The sequence below is a fragment of the Mytilus californianus genome, unplaced genomic scaffold, assembly GCF_021869535.1.
Source record: "Mytilus californianus isolate M0D057914Y unplaced genomic scaffold, xbMytCali1.0.p SCAF_10, whole genome shotgun sequence".
Classification (NCBI taxonomy): Eukaryota; Metazoa; Mollusca; class Bivalvia; order Mytilida; family Mytilidae; genus Mytilus; species Mytilus californianus.
The window spans coordinates 28,776,126-28,793,228 of NW_026262582.1; the positions used below are offsets into that span (position 1 = coordinate 28,776,126).

Consider the following 17,103-nt stretch of genomic DNA (forward strand, 5'->3'; position numbering starts at 1 on the left):
ATACTATATGAAAGCTTTTTCTTCGAATGTTGTTTTAAAATAATAACATTACATAGAATTGAGCATTACATAGAATTGAGAATGGAAACGGGGAGTATGTCAAAGAGACAACATCCCGACCACAGAGCAGAAAACAGTCCAAGGCCACCATTCGGTCTTCAACGCAGCGAAAAAATTCCGCACACGGAGGCGGGCTTCAGCAGTATCTTTTAGAATCTGTGATTTTGATTGGTTGAAAGCAATCGCGAGGCATTCCAATATCAAATTGTATTTCTCAACGTTCAACATTCGTGACAGCACGTGCTTCTCGTGGCAACTTCACAACAATTCATAGTAAATTAAACGAACATTTGCTATTATTTTTAATTTTATGCATATGCTTGTTTACAATGCTTCCGCGCTTAATACACGTACCTTGCAAACTGTGCTTCGGTCAACGCTTTTACACCCTAATAAGATTACAGAAAGAAGCATTCAATTCTGTAATAGTTATCCTATGAGGACGCGGTGTGTCAGTGTAAGATAACTATTTTACATCCCAGCTGTTTTAGATTATACGAAAAACCATTTACAATTCATAAAATCTAGTTTAGAACGCCACACAACCATTACAATATACTTTATATAATACTATGATATTATTACGTGAGTATTTCTGTATTGGCCTTGTTATTGGTCCGAGGCTTGCTGTATTGGCCTGAGGCGAAGCCGAAGGCCAATACAGCTGGCCGAGGACCAATAACAAGGCCAATACAGAAATACACGTAATAGTATCTTTATTAATTAACTACAGTGTTACAATATTTTTTTAATTTCATTTCACAAGAGATAAACATTTTACCTTGAAGTGGAACTATCAAAATCACAGTTTCTTTTTATAAGATGCAATATCTAATGATCTGGTGCCGTTTCCAGGTGTCTTCAGCATTTTCTCATCTGATGAATTTTTCTACCCTTTCCAGTCACTATAAAGTGTTATAATTTAAATTTAGACACAACACATAAATAGTAATTGGAAAGGTACTGCCATTGCATGTGTTATGCAGAAACAAATTGAATATATCTAAAAAAAAAAAATAATGTAGGAGTTGAAAATGATACAACTATCCATAAGCCAACTGACCAAAGAACGAAGATTTGCACAATTACAGGTCACCCTTCCAGAATTCATATGCCTGGTTCGGGTTTAAAATTAATGACAGTTTACAAAACATGAGAAGCGAAAGTAAACAGTAATTGAGTAAATCGATTTGTTCCATCGTGAAATTATGAGGTCGACAAGAAATGAACTTTGTGATAATCTACTCGTTCCCCAAACCTGAAATAATTCCATCGTCTGCTTTCAAAATGCTTTTTAAATGAATGTGACCTTCTTTAGCCTGAAATATATGCCATACTGAACGTTTCAGCATGTTTATGGTGAGTAAATGAAAACTGCGTCTTCCAAACAACTGTTTACTTTCAGTTTGTGTTTATCGTGACTTTCGATCTAAAAACTAGAGACGTTCCGAAATCCTGTATTGGCCGGATCAGAACTCGGCCAATACAGAAAAAAAATCTATATTGGCCGAGTTATTCTGTATTGGCCGAGTTGACACCTTTATATTGCATAGGCAGTTTTCATCATAATAAGTCCAATAACAGTGTAGTTAATTAATAATATATAATATATACCCTTTATGACCCCCGAACACGACGTTTAAATATAAAACAATGCTAACTCGCCCCACTGGCCAATCGGCCCACACTAAATCGCCACTTTCTAAAAAATTGCCCCACTCTTGTTTACCAACTCTCCCCACTTATGAAAAAGGGTAAAATCCCATTAAACAATCAGTCTGACAACTCGCCTTATTTATGAAAAGAGTTAAAATCCCACTGAATAAAGGTCTGCCAACTCGCCCCACTTATGAAAATATCTTGCTGCCTTTAAATATATTAAATTACTGAGAACTAGTATTTAGTCGTCCTGGTGTAGGGGTATGTGTCGTGGGTTGATATGCTAAAGGTCTTGAGTTCGAATCCCAGCATAGACAATGGATTTTTCTACATAAATTTTGAAAGTGTGTCTTTATTCTATCCTTTATAAGAATAATTCTAAGTTTTATTGTGGATTAGGCATCCCCGCCAAAATGTTGCAAAACAAAGAAAAGCATGCAAAACAAAGAACATTAAGCTGGGTTGATCTGGTAGGGATGATCCGGCTCAGATCACCCCTGGTAGAACAAAGGAGCTGGGATGTAATACAAAATGCTCTCCAGTTTTCTTACTTTTCACATATTTGTGTTTAATTTTTCTATACAAGCCTCATACAATAAGGGAATTTTACATATTCTCTTGCTAAAAAAGAAGAGTGGTGACACCTTTTATTATGATCTTATAATGATAAAATAGTATGGTAGATACCAAATCTGGGTAAGAAAAAAAAACCTATCGACTTGAGTTCAGCCAAGACTACCTTAAGTCGCAATCTGATTTCAACATTAATATATGTTACAGGTTTCTGAAAAAAAAATTTATCAAAGTTTAATTATCAAATAAAGCAAAGCTGATTTTCGAGATTATTTTTATAATCTAATTTATACTTCATATGAATTATTTTTTTAATTTCATTTAACAGTAGGCTGAACAGGAGTAACCTTCAATTTATTTCATATACTGCAATTGTATATTGTGTTATATTTTTTTACTCAATTGGTCGCAACCGCGGGACTCTATATAAAAAACTATACATAGTCCACCGTTGTTTTATTTGAATTGCTTTCAAAATTGGTAGTACGCTGCATCCTTCATAATGTTAAATCGAAAGTGAAAGTATTACTTAATTTACTTCCTTCTTCAAAAAATTGATTGGAAACATTGTAGATCATGGTAAGTTAGCTTTAATCATTATTCTACCAATAAGTATTCTTATCTTGTTATTTGATTGAGGCTACTTATCAAAAGAGGAGAGTCCGGCCTTTGTTCTAAATTCTGTAAACCCCATCCAGACCCTCTATTAATATATGTCGGGTAGATTTTGTTATTGATTGTTCAAGTTGTAGAATTATTTTATTTTTTTGTTTGTTTGTTTTTGTTTTGTTTTTCTTAAGGGACTGACTGTGGGAGTATATGAAACAATCGACTTTTAGAGTTGAAAAAGTACGATGTCAACATTTAAAATTGGACGCCTATTTTTCAACAATTGCATACTAGTAATTCTTAGTTTCTTTCAAAATAACAAGATGAAATCTATATTAGCCATAAGCTTAGAAGACTTCAATCTCAAGCCTGACAAATCCAAAGTCTTAAAAATTAGCATTTACTGTTTCTCCTCAGTGCACGTGGTTTTTGTAGGTAGGAGCAAAGTTAACACTGGCCCTCAGTACTGGCCAGTTCGGAATCCTTATTTATTGTCGGAATAGGGTGACATGTCTTCCTAGGTAATCACGTTATAATTGTGACTCAGTTTGAAGGTATAGGGCAAAGAGAAGTGTGTTGACATGGTATCGACATAACGTCTGTAACATTTGCTGCTGAACGTTAAACAACCATCAATCAACCGTATGAGCGTATCGCAGTTTTAATAGATGATATTAAATCTGGATTTAATAATTAATAGGAATTCATTAAGACGTAGGGCACATTTCCTATGTTTTTGTTTCACTCACAACGTCAAAATCTAAAAGTTGTCAGATTTACTGAAAAGTAAATAGTAACGAGTTTATCCTATGATTTATACATTTTCAACTATTATGTATATTACCATATGCTATCTAGCACTAAAAGTTAGTTGGCGACATTTGAATTGAAAATGCAAAATTTTCATGTTTTGAATTCTTTTTGCATTGAATGACTTCGCTAACCAGAATGAATTACTAAGGATGTCTTTTACATTTTTGAGATAGAAAAATTTAATCAAAATTTGCAAAATCTGTAAAAATAACGAAATTGATCCTACCTCTTTTATTGTTAGATTTTAGAGTTATATATCAAACTTATTTATTTCAGGCTACCAATAGTGAAGATTACTTACTCATAGGTAAATAACATAAGTCGTTTCTAACTTTGCAATAGCCGACAGATACTATGTAGTTGATTCCGGTAAATAAGAATTAACATAAAAAATAGATGTGGGGTTATGTGACAATGAAAACAAACAAACCAAACAAGACACAAACACAAGAGACATCTCGAGGTCAACTTACGGTCCTCAATAGAGAAGTGAATTTGATTAAAATACAGATTCTGTGCCCACGCTTCGCTTACAAGCCTTGCAAGGCAAACGTGGACACAGGGTCTGTATTTCAATCAGATTGTAAAGGAGTGATCAGAAGTGTATAAGTTCAGTTTAAATTGCTCCGAGTCTATACTACTATAGTGTATAAATTTAACAGAGACAGAGACTTTCAAATATCTGCTTTCAATATCAGGGTCGTAGCCATGGTGCAAGAGAAAAAAAGGGGAAGAGCGTTATCGCCTGAAAATTTATAAATAGTATCAAACGTAGCGAGACGAAATATTTTAACGATTTGATTCGAAAAATGATATAATATTTTTGTCGAAAGGGGGCGGGGGGATAAGGGCTTACACCCCTGAAATCGCCACTGAATACCCACAAAAAATTAATTAAATTGCACGATGATATGTCAAGTAACAGACTGACGAGTTTCCTAACTTGGGACATGCACATACCTAGTCATTATAAACATGTAAAAAATAAGGCAATGTGGTATGGCTGCCAATGAGACCAAATCTCCATCAGAGACAAAAGGACGAGAGAGCAAACATCTTAAAAGGTCACATTCAACCCTGTTTGGAGGTTAGCCTTTGATATACATATAGAAATAAGGAAATGTGGTATGACTGCCAATAAAACATCTATACAACAGAGACCAAAGGACGAGGTCGCAAACAAATAAAGGTCACCTTCAATCATGAGCAAATTAAAACTTATACCCTATAGTAATTAAACTATAAAAGGCGCCGGTATACCAAATGTGAAATAATACAAACAAGAATACGCTTTTAAATCATTGAAAGAAATTTGTTTTGAGTACTTATTACATGATCAGTGGAGATACTATATAAATATGCCTATTTCATCATTAATCAGGTGCGGATTCAGGCTGGGGCGCTTCCCCTGTCCCTACCCAGAAAGAAAGAAAGCAATATGTGTTAAGTTAAATTTACACCTAATTTTGCGTCAAAATTAGGTTCTCTAACTAATAATTCTCAGGAGCATCCCCTCCCCTGACATCAAAATCCTGGATCTGTTTATATTCATTTCGCTAGAGATATGTACCACTTTTTTTTGTAACCACACTTCACGCAGAAAAGGAATGATTTTTTTTTTTAATTTATTTTAGCAATATGTGTACGTCTTTAAATAAATGGCAAGCTTGAAACTGAATTGAATTTGACTTTATGAATTTTAGAATTTGAGCAAGCATTCGATCTGTTCGCAATTGAAGGGTCGATTAACTTGAGAGGGTTAAGGAGCATTATGAAAGCACTTCAAGGATCTGCACCAAATGACGAAGAGCTGAAGTTAATGATTAAGGCTGTTGATACTGACGGTCAGTATATAAATCTAGTATATTATATTTACACTCTAAAGAGGACTATACAATGCCAACTATTTCCATAATTGTGATCAGAAATTAGAAAAATAATAATGAAAGGAATTGTGGGATATTCATTAAGTAGAATCCACATCTTCGATTAATTGATTTTATAACATCCGATTCGGCTATTACGAGAAGAAATATAAATAGTCGAATGCTTAACTAAAATTTAAAAGAAAGTTGTCGAAAAAACATAAACTATGCATGCACATTATGGGGTTCGCTAGACGTGTCATCGACTTATCAAAAATAATAGATTATGTACGGTGTGCTACATGTATACACTTCAAATTGTAAATAATTGAAAAAATAACTTTATAGATGTCATATTACTCACAAGTAATACAATACAGACCTAGAGACCAAGAGATCAGTTATCAACAGAGGACAATTGCCTATGCATAATTTCAAGCTCTAAATCGACCGAGTGTGCTATCTTTATGCAATAATCCAGAATGTTGCGTATGGTATGCAGAGAACAGAAGATAAAATGCCTATAATTTATATACATCTCTCATCAAACCGGTTACGTCATTTTCCTGGCATTGCATGGCACTTAATATTTTAATATGCCTTTATAACTGCATGAAGATTGGTGTGTGTTTTCATAAACTATTTATAGATGCCAGGCTTAAATTGTGTACGCAAGACGCGTGTTTCGTCTACAAAAGACTCATCAGTGACGCTCGAATAGAAAAAGTTCAAAAGGCCAACTAAAGTACTCATTGAGAACCCAAAATTCCGAAAGGTTTTGCTAAATACAGCTAAGTTAATCTATTCCTGGGGTAGAAAATCCATTAGAATTTCAAAACTATCAGAGTTTTATTAATTTATAACAGTTAATTTATAATTACGACCATCTCAATGATAATTAGATGTGAGATACGTCCTCTACACTTCCCCTGAAACCGTCACTGTTAGATTTAAAATTGTCAGTCAAATCGTACTCGATAATTTCAACAATTATTGTATTATCTTTCCGATTTGCGGTAAAAAAATATAAATATGTTCGAATATATGGATGCAAATTCGAAACAAAAATCATATCCCTTCATGCTTGGTTGTCAGATCAGTTGATTTAAGATACCGTTGTAGGAACCGTTTGAAGGTCAGATAAATATTCCGCAATTGATGACATTACACCTGTTGTCAATTTTGTGGAAAATGTTGAACCACAAAACAATATTTTCAGGAATGAAAAGAAAATTTCGCTAGAAACTAAAATATGTGGAAGTGGATATCGTCTCGTTCGTTCCGTTCGAAGTTAATGCAATTCCCTTAGATTTGTTTTTACCTTGAATGGTTTCTGTTTAATTGATTTGTAAGATTTGAACATCGATTAACTACTCTTGTCTCTAAAGTATTGAGTAAGTATAATTAACCTATAGCTGTACAATGTAACCTATGGGAATGCAACAAGAGTATAAATCTCAATAACCGAAAATTATACCATAGCTATCTATGGTATAATTTTCACAATTATACCATGGTTTTGTTGTATTTGGTATTCGAAAAGAAAAAAAGGAAGATAGCAAGGCCTATCCGAGGCCGCCTGAATTTTTTTAAATAGGAACAACAGAGTCAGTGTGGGGCCACTAAGCTAAACTGCCCGCTTTGCACCAGCCGATATAAATGAATGCCTAGGGTGGGAATCGAACCCACATACACCAACTCCGTTGTCCTATATTTTTAAATGAACGAAAATCCGATTCAAGAACAAAGTTTAAAAAAAAAAGTATATATAAATATATTATTATATTATACTTGAAAATATAATTCGATTTTCGGTTATTGAGATGTATACTTGGATTGTAGTCCCTTAGGCTCAACTGTATAGCTACATGTAAAGGTTGAAATTTGCCGTGGCGGCTTTTTAAGGGGGAGGGAGGGGGAAGGCATGTCCCTTTCAAGAAGCTTTATATATGGTAAATGCATAGATATTTCGTATTATTACTCCAAATATTGGATGGCTAGACCTCCCCTCCTTTTCAAAATCCTGGATCCGTATCCGATTTTATATACATCTTAATTTAACGATTTGCTTAAGTAATAACTATAATGTTGGGCCGTTAAGAATAGAAAGCGTCTGGTTACTCTAAATAAAGGTGAACTTTTGTTTAAATTATCTATAGTCTACATGTGATTTTTAATGATCTTTAATCGTGATCATTTTGAAATCCTTTTTAATTAGATTAAATTAAATGTACAACTTGGGCTTCTGATACAAATTAAACCATGGAATGATTCATCCAAACTCTCAGAAAGATTCTTGTGAATTAAATTTCCACAGAATTATAAATTAATACAAAAAACTTTAAAAAATTTAAAATATTTTGATAAAATAAAAAAAAAAAAACTAACCCTTTGCAGTTCAACTTTAAATCTGGGTTCCAGAAATCTTTCAAACTATATCTTGCGTCCATATACATACAGAACATATAATTCCTTCAACAGTTTTTAGTCTGTAACGTTACCCGTCACCAATGTAGATGTACATCCATCGCTGTCGAAAAATCTTGTCCAACTGATTTCCCCGCTGTTTCAGAAGCCCGTGCGTATTTTATACAGTAGGCGGAGCTTAATGTGTAAGGTCCTAAAAGGGTAATTTGACCGATTCTTATCAAAATTATTTTTGAAGTTAATAAACAAAAATATATGAAATATACATTTTTAAACAACAACATATGCAATAGGTTAAAACAAATATTTCATATATTTTGGTTAGTTTTGTGGTGTTTCGTAAATTATACCATAGTTTTTTGTTGAAACCCCTCGGCAACCTCACTCGACTTCGTCTCGTGAGGTTATTGCCGGGGGTTTCAACAAAAGCTATGGTATAATTTACGAAACACCACAAAACTATTCAAAAGATATGAAATATCTATAACTTGTTCTAGACAAGATTCCTGATCTCGATTATATAATGAATAATTAGGAATCAAAACCTTAATTTAAGATCGCAATGTTTTTTTTTTTTTGGTGTAAAAAAAATAAGATGTTATATATGAAACTTTTTTTCAAATTAAATAGCTGTGTTATATTTGAATACAAATTATGAGTAACATGTATGAACAAATCTGTTGTAGAAGATGAATGGATTCATTTTGAAGAGTTCTTAAAGATTTTGTCGATAAAATTTGAGGAAATGGATTCGGCGAAGACAGTTCGCGAGGCTTTCAAATCCTTTGATATCAATGGTATCGGCGAAGTAAGTACAGACCATATACGTCACGTGCTCACAAATGCAGACGACCAGCTCTCTGAAGACGAAATAAACAATCTGTTAAAAGACTTTACCGATAAGACAATAAACTATGAAGACTTCATTCAGGAATATGATAGTGATTTAATACAATATCGTACAGCTACAAAACCAAATTGAGAGAGAGAGAGAGAGAGAGAGAGAGAGAGAGAGAGAGAGAGAGAGATAGAGCTGAAAATAAACTATGAAGACTTAATACAGGAATACGATTATCATAGTGATTTAATAGAATATCGTACAGCTACAAAACTAAAATGAGAGAGAGAGAGAGAGAGAGAGAGAGAGAGAGAGAGAGAGAGAGAGAGAAGAAAATCAACAATGAAGACTTGATACAGGAATACGATAGTGATTTGATAGAATATCGTACAGCTACAAAACTAAATTGAAAGAGAGAGAGAGAGAGAGAAAGGAAAATAAACAATGAAGACTTGATACAGGAATACGATAGTGATTTGATAGAATATCGTACAGCTACAAAACTAAATTGAGAGAGAGAGAGAGAGAGAGAGAGAGAGAGAGAGAGAGAGAGAGAGGCGAGAGATATATATGCTGTCATTCTCTTACTTTGATTATTGTATAAGATAAAAAAAAAAATTGACAGTCAAATCGTTCTGCGTCATTTCACATTTCAGCATATCTTTCCAATTTTTGTTAATAATATAAAAAAAGATCGTATATTTTATAACTGCAAATTCGAGAAATTTAATTTAAAATACTTGACATCAGGCTGCAGCATTCATTGTACTTCATAGAAAACTTTAAATGATTGGTTAGAAAAGGAGTTTTAAAAACAGAACTTCCGATCGTTTTACGGAAAAGTTTAAGTTCCTTATTCGTCCACATTTTCAAAATAACATCACAATTCTGTTAAATAGAACATAGTCTAAAGTAAAAATCAAATGCGTTAATTTGTAACAGTATGCGAAACGGGGAAAGAGATTATAAGAGGACATATCAAACTATTGAAAGAAGTGGGACGAAACTTCTGTATGATTTTACACCCCCTTCCCTGTTTCAGCTAGAAATTTTAAAAAGTCAATTCAAAAACAGGATAGCTTTTTGAACGGACTTATTTTACCAAAAACTGCCGCCAAAGCATGTTCCACCGTTTATGATTTGTACCTGATCATAAGCTTGTACAATTTATATAGATGTCAGATATAGTTATTATATATTCCACCTTAAGTGTCAGCAAATTTCAAGAAACTAGTTCAGTATGTTAATGTTATTTTGTTTCAGTAGTAAATGTTATGTATGTTTAAGTAATTTACATAGAATATATCTTATACTAATAAAACTTGATAATAAATGTGTCTATCTTAAAGTAAATTGTATAATGAAAAATTCTTACCTTAAAGTGAACTCTATATACAACAGGCATTGAAAATACTTTGGAATAAATTCAAACTTATAATGAAATAAAAAAAAGAGGCAAAGAATAAGGTCCCAAATACTGCGATTCAAAAATCTTGTTATTAAATGAATTTTTGAAAGGTTTAATAAATTTTATTTGAACTACTTTCGTACAATGGTTTGGATTGTTTGAAGTACAGCGGTGGAAGTTTCCAACACATTTTTAACATTTTGTCGTGTCTCTAACACAGCAACAGTGGGAATGATTTTTAACTTAAAATATTTGAAGAATATACCAATGGCCAAATAAATGAAGATTACCACTATAGTTACTTCTGTTATAATACTTTAAAGGGTTATTTCAGGTGCTTTCGAATCACACAAAAGCGGTTTGGCGAATGTCTACCCTAAGACAATCATCAAATTCATAAATAATCGTTACATGTAAATTCTCTTATCTTGATCAAATATGAAAGTTTGGAATGAAAACACTGGTTTAAAAACGTAAAAATGAAAACAACATTTTATATATTTCATGCGTCCGAAGCGCGTTTCTGGATTTACCTTCATCAGGAACTCTCAAAGCCAAATATTTAAAGCCAAGGATGTGTAAGAACCAAAACTATTGAAGAGTTATATAACTAAAAAGAACGTCCAGATAACCAAATCCATCTAAAATCAACTTTGCCTGAGCGAGTTGAAACCTTAGTTTCTCAACAATTACTGACTACTGAGCTGATCATAACCTCGGGGACTGGTATTCCACCAGTGCGGAAGGGTACACAAGATAGTTATCGGAAATAATATAGCGAATTGGTACACACACTGAATGATAAAAACAAACGTTAACCAGATAATTCGTGTTTGTATATGACTTGTCTTATATGGTGTGTTTGCTTACTTGAATTATTTGATCCTAGATAAAAAAAAAAAAAAACAAGTAGGAAAGTTAACTGACAGTATACATTTTTATATTTGATATACTCAGGGATCGTTTTTTATTAAACACGTTTTCCGAGGGCTTGACTGGATTATAAACATATGGTCACCTGCACACATGAAGTAGTCAAACCAATGTTAAAGGTGGTCTCCATTTGACAGTGGTGTGACGCAGCAATGTCCGGTCGGGATGGGAACGTTAAATCCGATGCTTATTGCAGGGAAAGTGCAACGTTCTCACCTTTATACCATATGCAACAACTTTTTGAGGCGATCGTAGAAGGCCTCTTGCGATTTAAATTGCTGTCCTATTTCAACATACGCTCTTTTTCAGTGGCAGTTCAAATGTCCCCCGCTTTATCCCAGTCTACTCACAAAGAAAAATCTAACAATCTAGTGTATTTGTTTTCAGCGTTAAGAATATGTATGACAGTTTGTTACTGGACCTCAATCAAGCAACACCCATTAATTATTCAACTTGTAATGTAGTAATGTCATAGCAACATGATTGGAGAGTTGATTTCTACTTAAAATTAACACAAGAAAATGTGCCCATAAAGAACCCTTTAGAAGAAGAAAGCGCTTAGACCTTGTGTCAAAAAGTACAAAATGAATAAAAAAAAAGAATTGATAACAGCCTTACGTCCTTTGGTTTCTGGTGTAGTGGTAATACCATGATAGCTAGGGATGATTGCAATTCTATAAAATCCTGCGACTCATTTCACAAAAAATCTTACGAGTAAAAATACTCGTAGGTCAAGAACATTTCCGTATAACTTACGATCAATTTTAGTCGTAAGACTTTTTGTGAAAAGAGCCCAATGTATTTACGACGAGTTTATTTATAAAAAAAGAATTCTTGCCGTTACCGAAACCAAGATGTTCTTGAATATATATATATCGATTGTTAAAGAAAACTGATTTTACATTGTTACTTTCTCCGACTTATGGGTGATAAGACATATTTACACGGCATCTAGTTTAAGGTTAGAACTGTCTAAATCTGTTCTAGGTTAGAACTGTCCAACATTGGTCTGGGTTAGAACTGTCTTAATCTGTTCTAGGCTAGAACTGCCCAACATTGTTCTAGGTTAGAACTGTCTAATTCTGTTCTAGGTTAGAACTGTCTAATTCTGTTCTAGGTTAGAACTGTCCAACATTGTTCTATGTTAGAACTGTCTAATTCTGTTCTAGGTTAGAAATGTTCAACATTGTTCTAGGTTAATACTGTCTAATTTTGTTCTAGGTTAGAACTGTTCAACATTGTTCTAGGTTAGAACTGTCTAAGTCTGTTCTAGGCTAGAACTGTCCAACATTGTTCTATTTTAGAACTGTCTAATTCTGTTCTAGGTTAGAACTGTCCAACATTGCTCTAGTTTAGAACTGTCTAATTCTGTTTTAGGTTAGAACTGTTCAACATTGTTCTAGGCTAGAACTCTCTTATTCTGTTCTAGGTGAGAACTGTCTAATCTGTTCTATGTTATATCTTTCTAATATTTTCTAGGTTAGAACTATCTAAATCTGTTCTAGGTTAGAATTGTTTAAATCTGTTCTAGGTTCGAACTGTCCAACATTGCTCTAGGTTAGAACTGTCTAAATCTGTTCTAGGTTAGAACTGTCTGAATCTTTTCTAGGTTAGAACTGTCGATTCTTTTCTAGGTTAGAACTGTCTAATCTATTCTATGTAAGAATTGTTTAAAACTTGATTGTGGAAGAACCGCTTCTGTCAAAAACTGTTCTCTAGGTGTCAGGAGAACCGTTCTACAGACTGATCTAATATAGCTGCTGACGACGTTAAGAGACTAGAACGGATCACAACGGCACATACATTAGGATTACGCAATAACTAACGTTAAACAAATAAAACGACCTTGTACATTCATTCATTCATAAAGGTATAAAATATTCTCGGACAACATCTCAAGTATAAAAGCTCGTCGTTATGATAAATTACCTAAGTATTCACCCTTTCTGGACAGGTTTGACAAATAAATAATTACTTATATACATTGTATGTGAAGGTCGAGTTTCATTGTTCGCTGAAACAAGTATAGGTCTAGATCCTGTAAATGACTGAGTACTTTAGCACTACGCTTCATGAATTGATCGAGATAATTTTGTATTCAAGAACCGGCAATATCTTGTAAAAGATGAAACTAAAATTTGTTCACATCGAATAGAAATGATTTTTAATAATGACCGACAATAAAACTGTCAAATCCATGCATTACTTTTGAGAAAAAATGATGTAGAGTTAGGACGGGTGTTATACTGAATGGGACAATTAAACCGAGTTTAAAAATACGTGTGAAAGTTCCCAATCAGCTTATTACGGATGATAAGAAAAAAATCTATTTAACGTTCGTTGATTTCTTAGTTAGTTAAATGTTTAATGGGTGAACTGGATCCTTGCATCCATAGACTGACAAGTTAATTGTGCCCGCCATACGTCTGTGTTTTCATGTATACTTTTCAATCCTACCTACAGAAATATGATATTAATTTTATCGTATATCATATATATATTTAAGCCTTGATATGGAAATTATTTCAATTTAGATATTTACCCCTTTGTTTAACGTAGTGACTACCATTGTATGCCCCCTAAAAGCGCAAATCAAGATATATAACGTCTCCTAAAACCCAATGCTTTGACGAAAAGATAACGGTTGTAATCAAGCGTACTTAGTGGACATGATACACACTTTCGATGCTACAGCGAAAAAAAAAACATCATTTAAATGATGTTGTTCAACACGGTGTTGTGTCGACCATGATTCAGATCACGCTTTTTTTCTAATATACATACTAACCTGTAGATGTATATCAATATATTTCTCGTATGGTTGTGATCTGATATCTTTTTCCCGCACAAAGATATATTTCTCGTATCACACTAAACGGAGTGTGATATGGAAAAGTAATAAGAAAAATGTATAAATTAGGTTGGGATATCCTGCAATGTGTTACGAAATCGCGACATTTCCATTCATTTAGCATTCCATTATGTTAAAAGGTGACATTCCCCCTTGGCAACTGAGATTTGTGATTTTCTTTAATAAAGTACAAAACATTTGCATTCCATTCATGAAGCGTGCAAACATATTAAAAATGTCTGATGTTTACAGTAGTTTGGGTCAGTGACACAGTTATATTTTGTTTCTTATCTCGCCAAAGGCTCGTTTATTAGTATGTTGAAGTTAAATATTCATGTTACTTGAGTTGATATCAAGCGACATCCAATTCTCACTCGTTATGAAACCTGTAATTACAAACTCTATTGTAGCTGGTTAACGTTTTATTACAAAATATACAATCAGAGGATAACATCAAAATATCAAAAATATAAATATAACACTTTTATCAAAACTTTTTTTTTTAATTTTCCCCTAAACTCATTTTATCAATTTTTTACTGCTTTACTTAGACCCATAACTTATGTTGGAGATGCTAAAGAAAAGAAATAAAATGAAGCGTTAAAGGGGCAAATTCAGTAAAAAAATCTGCCATTGACTTTAATGCAAATCTATGTTTTGAAATAAATTTAAACCTGGCTTACCTTTAGAAATCAGAAGCTTTCATATATCATTAATTGAAGTACACATCGAGCCCCATCTTTTGCAACAATAAAAACATAGGGTCATGCGCCATTATTGGGCCTTTCACATTGGCCTTGTTTACAAACACTGTAGATTCACACTAAATTCCTTTACTGACCGCCATTACTTTTCAACACAGTAGTAAAACATTAAGTGCATTCAACATTCATGTTTTTAATTTTTTTTAACTCATGTTTGATCCATCTATCAACAGACCAATCAGAAGAGCACAGAACTTCAGTGTTATAAAGAAAGCTTTTCCCCAAATTGGCGGTCCCCGGTCCCTGATGACGTATTTTTATTTACTGAATTTACCCTATAAGAGAAATGTTTTCCTCATTTCCTATGTTTGTCCCCGTGCAACGCGTTGCGGGGGACATAGACACACCGGGCGTCCGTCCATCCGTCCGTCAAAGACCCGTCCATCCGTCCGTCCGTCCAACTTCGCCGACACACCGAGAAAAGAATCATATGTAGTAGTTCACAAGAATTATTCTGACTCTTGTAGATGAGTATTTTCTCATTCTAGATTGAGAGATGGACAGAAGTTACATTTTGTCATGTTCTTTCCTTTATGGTGTATTAGAATGAAGCCGATTGACCGTAATTTGTCCAAGATTTTAAAGATGTTGTCGCGCGTAGTTTAGCGAGTCGAATATTTTTGTCACGGTATGATGCAAATAAAAAGATATTTTCCCATTCGTGGGTTTTTTTTTTTAGGGGGGGGAGGGTATTTGGAGGGGGAATACAGCCTCTACGCTTCCACTGAAACCTCCACTGTTAAATTTAGAATTTATTATCTTTCCGATTGTGATAAAACATAAATATGTTCGAATATATGGATGCAAATTCGAAAAATAAATCATATCCCTTCATACTTGGTAATCAAATCAGTTGATTTAAGATACCGTTGTAGGAACCGTTTGAAGGTCAGATAAATATTCTTCAATTGATGACATCATACCAGTTGTTAATTGCGCAAAATATCGCGTGTAACAGTTATTTTTGCCTACCATTTGTGTAGAAGTGCAGTATGTACAAATTTTGTGGAAAATGTTGAACCACAAAACAATATTTTCAGGAACGAAAAGAAAATTTCGCTAGAAACTAAAATATTTGGAAGAGGATATCGTCTCGTTCGTTCCCTTCGAAGTTTGCGATTCCCTCAGATTTGTTTTTACATTGAATGGTTTCTGTTGAATTGATTTATCAGATTTGAACATCGATCGACTACTCTTGTCTCTAATGTATTGAGTAAATATAATTATTCGAGACTGAAGTCGATTATATTATAAATATTTAGGAATCAAAATCTTAATTTAAGATCGTTATGTTTTTTCCGGATAAAAAATAAGATGTTATATATGAAACTTTTTTCAAATTGAATAGCTGAAATATATTTGATTACAAATTATAATGTTACATGTACATCTATGAACAAATCTTTTGTAGACGATGAATGGATTAGTTTTGATGAGTTCTTGAAGATTTTGTCGATAAAATTTGAAAAAATGGATTCGGCGCAGACAGTTCGTGAGGCATTCAAGTCGTTTGATATCAATGGTATCGGTGAAGTAAGTACAGACCATCTACGTCACGTGCTCACAAATGAAGACGACCAACTCTCTGAAGACGAAATAAACAATCTGTTAAAAGACTTTACGGATAAGACAATAAAATATGAAGACTTTATAGAGGAATACGATAATGATTTAATAGAATATCGTATGGCTACAAAACTAAATTGAGAGAGAGAGAGAGAGAGAGAGAGAGAGAGAGAGAGAGAGAGAGAGAGAGAGCAAAACTTCTGTATTCTTTTACACCCCTTCCATGTTTCAACTAGAAATTTAAGAAAGTCAATTAAAAAAATTGGCTACCCTTTTTCTAATGGACTTATTTGACTTAAATGTTGTCTTTTCCCCCTACTCCAAAGCATGTCCCGTTGATATGATTTGTGCTTGAACATAAGATTGTACAATTTATATAGATTTCAAATAAGATTATTATATATTTCACTTTAAGTGTCAGCAAATTTCAAGAAACTAGTTCAGTATGTTAATGTTATTTTGTTACAATAGTAAATGTTATGTATGTTCATGTAATTTACATAAAATATCTCTTAGACTAATAAAACTTGGTAATAAATTTGTCTATCTTAAAGTAAATTGTATAATGAAATGTTTTTACCTTGAACTCTATATACAACAGGCATTGCAAATACTTTGGAATATTTTCAAACTTATAATAAAATAAGCAAAGAATAAGGTCCGAAATACTGCGAATCAAAAATCTTGTTATTAAATGAATTTTTGAAGGGTTTAATAAATTTTATTTGAACTACTTT

The 17,103-nt window shown here is 33.2% G+C and overlaps 1 long non-coding RNA gene across 1 annotated transcript; it reads left to right on the forward strand.

Annotated features, from left to right (window-relative positions):
* Positions 1–3,995: 3,995 nt before the first annotated feature.
* On the forward strand, positions 3,996–17,103 carry LOC127717886 (uncharacterized). Its single transcript, XR_007989457.1, has 3 exons — positions 3,996–4,083; positions 5,418–5,558; positions 16,212–17,103. It is a non-coding gene; the product is annotated as an uncharacterized LOC127717886 (long non-coding RNA).